Raw genomic sequence first — 6000 nt, 5'->3', positions numbered from 1 at the left:
ACTGCTGCCCCCACCCCTCGCACCCGGGATCCCTAGCACCCACCCCTCGTACCCGGGATCCCTAGCACCCACCCCTCACACCTGGGACCCCTAGCACCCACCCCTCGCACCCGGGATCCCTATCACCCACCCCTCGTACCCGGGATCCCCAGCACCCACCCCTCACACCTTGGGACCCCTATCACCCACCCCTCGTACCCAGGATCCCTAGCACCAGGCACCCCTAGCACCCACCCCTCGCACCTGGGACCCCTCGCACCCACCCCTCGCACGCGGGACTCCTAGCACCTGGGACCCCTAGCATGCGGGACCCCTAGCACCTATCCCTCGCACCCAGAACCGCTGGGACCCAGGGACCTCTAGCACCTGAGACCCCTAGCACCCAGGACTGCTGGGACCCAGAGACCCCTAGTACCCACCCCTAGCACCCAGGACTGCTGGGACCCGGGGACCACGCCCTTACCCCTTGGTGGGGGGGCCTGCGGTGATCTCAGAAACGAGGGCTTAGGCCACACCCCCCACCACCTGCCCCTCAGCCACCAGCCGTGTTCTGTCTCTCTTTCCTGGGGAGGTGCTATTTCGTTTCTTTTTTATTTTATTTTTTAAACATATTTTTTATTGATTTTAGAGAGGAAGGGAGATGGGGAGAGATGCTGGGGTCCTGCCCCAGCAGGTCCAGGGGTCCCCAAAGGTGTGGACGGAGTCGGCAAAGAAGGAATGACACGGAGACAGCATTCAGTTGATCAGCAGCCTAGCCAGGATCTCTAGCCAAGTTCTGTTCAGGATCTCCAGCCAGGTTCTGTGTCCATGTTCTCTTGCTAGGTTCTTCAGCCAGGTTCTGTAGCCATGTTCCCTCGCTAGGTTCTCCAGCCAGGTTCTGTCCAGGTTCTCCAGCCAGGTTCAGTCACCAGGTTCTAGTCAGGTTCTCTTGCCATGTTCTATCCAGGTTCTGTAGCCAGGTTCTCTCACTAGGTTCTGTCTCTAGGTTCTGTCCAGGATCTTTTGCCATGTTCTCTCCAGTGAAGTCCTTCTGTCTCTAGGTTCTGTGTAGGTTCTGTGTCTAGGTTCTGTGTAGGTTCTGTGTCTAGGTTCTGTATCCTGTTGTCTTGTTACATCTGTATTTATACCAGTTGATTCCAATCCTATCAATCTCTATTCCAAAGGTTAGGGCGTTTCTTATCTCCATTCCAGGGAGTAAAGATTATGTAGCTTAAGCATGATTGTTCGTAGTTAAAGTGATTAATTACCCGCCTGGCACTTAGTTAAGGGGTTTTATTCCCTCCATAACTTCAGGGGAAAATCCCTACCTGGGGAAACAACCTTTCTCAGAGAGGTGACCTTGGTTAAAACACATAGCGCCAAGAAGGTGGGCAAACATATTAAGAACAGTATGCCATATATGCCAGGTCCCTTGAAACAGCAAGGATGGACCGGCTCCCAGCAGAGAGAGAGAGAGAAACATCAGGGAAAGAGAAACATTGATCGGCTGCCTCCTGCACGCCCCCTCCCCGGGATTGAACACACAACCATGGGCGTGCGGCCTGACTGGGCATCCAGCCAGCACCCTCTGGGGTCGTAGGCCAGCACCCCACCAGCTGAGCCCCTGGCTGGGTGTGAGGAGTGTTTATTTCCATCGGATGGAAGCTTCCAGAATAGAGCTTCATGTCCTACCCTTTGCTGAGGGTTGGGTTCCATGGCCGCCCTGTCCGAGAAGCAGCATTCTAGCTCTGTTCCTGGACATTCCAAGCACAGGAGCCTGGGGCCAATTCCTTGTCAGCTGGCCCCTCCCTTCCCTGCATCCCAGTAGCTTCTGCCCAACCCACACATTTCCTCCCTCCAGCATCCCTTTCCCTCGTGTCCTCTCCCCGCAGGACACCACTCAGCTTCTCCTCCGGGGTCCCCCGTCTGTCCTGTCCCCCCTCTGCCATTGCACCCCCTACCATTGCCCCCCTCTGCCACTGCCCCCCTCTGCCATTGCCCCCCCTGCCACTGCCCCCCTCGGCCACTGCCCCCCCTCTGCACTGCCCCCCTCTGCCACTGCTCCCCCTCTGCCACTGCTCCCCTCTGCCACTGCTCCCCTCTGCCACTGCTCCCCCTCTGCCACTGCCCCCCCCCCCGCCACTCCCCCCCCCCCTGCCATTGCCCTCCTGCTCAGGAGGAGCTGAGCACATGGGCTGGTGAGAGGAACCCTCTGAGCCTCATCTCTGTGTCGCTCCCTTTTCTTTCTCTGCAGGAGGAGGCTCCCGGCCACCACCTCCCCCTCCTGGGCCCCCCGGGCTCCTCCATTCCCTTCCTCTGTGAGCCTGGCCTGGCCCCTTGTGGACAGCAGCATCTTCCCTGGGGGCACTGCCCACCTGTGGCCTGAGGGGTCCGGGAGAGCCGGGCCCTGGGACAGAGTCCCACAGGGCAGCAGTGGTTTCGTACAGAAGTTAAAGAGGCAGCCGGACCCTCCCTGGAGGAAGCACTGGCTCCCAGGGGCCCCTGCGCCTGTGGGCGGAGATCTGGGTATCCTGGACGCCTCGCCCTCCCCGCTCAGCCCAGTGTGGCAGACGCCAGAGGGGAGCGCCACCCCGAGTGCCCCAATCGCTGCTCTGCAGGCCTGCACCAGGGGCTGGACACCAGTCCTGCCTCCATAGGTGGTCACGAGGGAGTGGAGGGACCCCAAACCCTGCCCCCGCCTGGGCCTGGTCCCAGACCCTGTCCCACGCCTGGGCCTGACCCCATACCCTGCCCCCGCCTGGTCCTGACCCCAAACCCTGCCCCCGCCTGGGCCTGGTCCCAGACCCTGCCCCCGCCTGGTCCTGACCCCATACCCTGACCCCGCCTGGGCCTGGTCCCAGACCCTGCCCCCGCCTGGGCCTGACCCCATACCCTGCCCCCGCCTGGGCCTGGTCCCAGACCCTGCCCCCCGCCTGGGCCTGACCCCAGACACTGCCCCCCACCTGGGCCTGACCCTAGACCCTGCCCCCGCCTGGGCCTGTGACCCCATACCCTGCCCCCACCTGGGCCTGACCCCATACCCTGCCCCCACCTGGGCCTGACCCCAGGCTGGCCCAGTGACCAGATGTTAGAGCAGACACGGCGGGCATGGGGGAGAAGGCCCCAGCTGGACACAGAAGCAGACAACGGGGGCAGCAGAGCACTGGCCTGTACATCAGCCCTTCTCCCTGCCAACCTGAGACTGAGCCTGCACTTAGTAGGCTCTTTCTCATGCCGAGTTGCTCCGTCAGGGAAGCTGAGCTCCTGGGCAGGTGGGAGCAGCGCAGGCCGCCCCGATGAAGCCGCGGTCAGAACCTGCAGCCACAGCCTCACTGCCCTCGTCCCAGCGAAGAGGCCAGCGCAGCGCAGGGCCCAGAACAGGGCGGGTGAGGAGGGAGGTCAGGGCGGCCGTCCTCATCCCCTCTCTGTCCGGAGGCCTGGCCTCTTTCTTGATTGGTTTCTAGAAGATCGCATGGGAAGGAAGAAAGCGACTACCCCTTGCTTCCCACCGGGGCCATTCTCCCAGCGCAGCCAGGCTCCCACCTAGCCCAGTCCCTGCATTCGGAGGCCTGCACCTGGGCCCCAGCTCCCCCATCCCGAGTAGGTGGGGGTGGGGCAGAGCCCCTGGGCTTCGATCCCCTTCCTCAAAGGCCCAGGGAGCACGGAGGAGGGGAGATGGCCGGCTTTGCACCCTTTCTTGGATTTCACCTCTGAGGCCTGGGTCCTGCTCCTTCACCCTCCGAGAGCCTCAGTGAGACCTCCCCCACCCTCCCCCCGGCCCCCTGGCCCCCTGCTCAGTGGGATGGGGCCCTGCATCTGCCCCAGGTGGCTGCTCTGGGCCCTGGGAGTGCTCAGGACACAGCGACCTTGGGCACAGAGCCCGGGGGTTCTGCCCGGGTCTGTGGCTTCAGGTAAGGTGACGGGGACAGCTGCCGGGCTGGGGGAGCCGAGGGTATTTCCCGTCCTCAGGAGCAGAACCGAGAAGAGCAGCTTCCTCTTTCAGGGCCTCCGACTGCCCCATCCCCTCGCGGCTCTCCTGACTCCACAGTCCCGCTTCCTTCCCCGCGGCTCAGGCCCCGCCCTGGGTTCCGCCCTGGGTTCCCAGGCCTCTGTGGAGGGCTGTTCCAGCCCCTGCAGGGTTCTAGGAGCAGGTGTGGTTGGGCTGGGCACTGGCTAGGCCAGGGGTGGGCAAACTTTTTGACTCGAGGGCCACAATGGGTTCTTAAACTGGACTGGAGGGCCGGAACAAAAGCATGGATGGAGTGTTTGTGTGAACTAATATAAATTCAAAGTAAACATCATTACATAAATGGGTACGGTCTTTTTTTTTTTTTTTTAGTTTTATCCATTTCAAACGGGCTGGATCCGGCCCGCGGGCCGCAGTTTACCCACAGCTGGGCTAGGCACTAGGACCCAGGCCATGCCAGGGCTTCTGTAGAACCTCCTCTTCTAGCCGTGCCACAGCCCCCAGAGCCAGGAGGTAGCCGTGAGAGTCAGCAGTGCCCGGGGCTGGCTGTTTCCAGCCCCTCTGTCACCTGCTCCTTTTTAAAAATATATATATTTTATTGGTTTTTTACAGAGAGGAAGGGAGAGGGATAGAGAGTTAGAAACATCGATCAGCTGCCTCCTGCACACTCCCCACTGGGGATGTGCCCGCAACCAAGGTTCATGCCCTTGACCAGAATCGAACCTGGGACCCTTGAGTCTGCAGGCCGACGCTCTATCCACTGAGCCACACCCGTCCAGGCACCTGCTCCTTTTTAAAAAAATATTTTTTAATTGAATTCAGTGAAGAAGGGAGCGGGAGAGAGAGAGAAAAAACATCAATGAGGGGAGAGAATCATTGATCAGTTGCCTCCTGCATGCCCCACACTGAGGATCGAACCCACACCCAGGCATGTGCCCTGACCGGGAATTGAACACAGGACCCTTCAGTCCACAGATGGATGCTCTATCCACCGAGCGGAACCAGCCAGGGCTGTATGAATTCTTTATAAACTGTGTACATTAACCCCTTATCTGATGCATCATTAGCAGATAGCTTCCTCTTTAGTGCCTTTACCAGGGGGGCTCTCCTGCCTGGAGGGCCTGCCCCCCACCCCACCCACATGTAGTCCCCCTGGGGCTCAAGCCCCACCTTCCTGCGGCTGCCCAGGGACTCCAGACGTGACACTGCTCACTCTGACCCTAGCTGAGGTCCCCTAGGCTCCCCCCTTGCACTGCTCCCCCACCAGGCCGCTGAGTAGAGGAGACACCGAGGCGGCCGCAGCAGGCTGCTTGGTCCCCGGGAACGGCGCCCAGGTTCCAGGACAGAGGCCGCGTGCACAGCCGCACCCACAGGGCACGGCGCCTGCCACACCCGCTGCATCTGGAGTCCGTGGCCCCCAGGCCACATGGGGGTTGTCCGCGGCTCCATCTGCCACACGGGACACGGAGGGTCAGCGAGGCGCTGACTGTGCCGGGGCCGGGAGGGTCTGAGGCCTCACGGTGCAGCCTGGCCTCCAGGCTCCGGGGGCTGGGGACCGAGTCCTGTGGGACGGGGTTTGGCCTTGACCGGCTCTGCCTGCTGTGTGGCCGTGGACTGGCCACCTCACCGCCCGGGGCAATTTCAGCATCTGGCAATGGGAGGACTGGGCTCTCCAGGGCGTCTCTCTCTTACCCGAAGGGGAAAAGAAAGTTTCATCTGGTTGCTTTTCATCTGTCTCGCGCGTAGGCCCTGGCATATAGTGGGTGCGCGGTCAACAAAAATGCGGGCACAGTGCCCGGCTATAGCTGTGCAGCCTGAGAGGTGGCTCACTGCTCAGCTCCTCTGGGCCCGATGGTCAGGATCCTGTATGACTCGTCTTTCTTGGGCCTTGGATGTATCTGACCAGCATCCAAGACCTCACATCGCCACCCAAACCCTCTCCCAGGAGGGCTCGCTGAGCACAGGTTCGTGCAGGGCCGGCCTCGTCCGAAGGCCCCGCGAGGGCATGCTCAGGGCCGGGGTGTTTGCTCAGGCCAAGCAGGCGAGAAGGACTT

The sequence above is a fragment of the Myotis nattereri genome (assembly GCF_964212035.1).
Source record: "Myotis nattereri genome assembly, chromosome: 9".
Lineage (NCBI taxonomy): Eukaryota > Metazoa > Chordata > Mammalia > Chiroptera > Vespertilionidae > Myotis > Myotis nattereri.
This window is presented reverse-complemented; position numbering follows the sequence as displayed.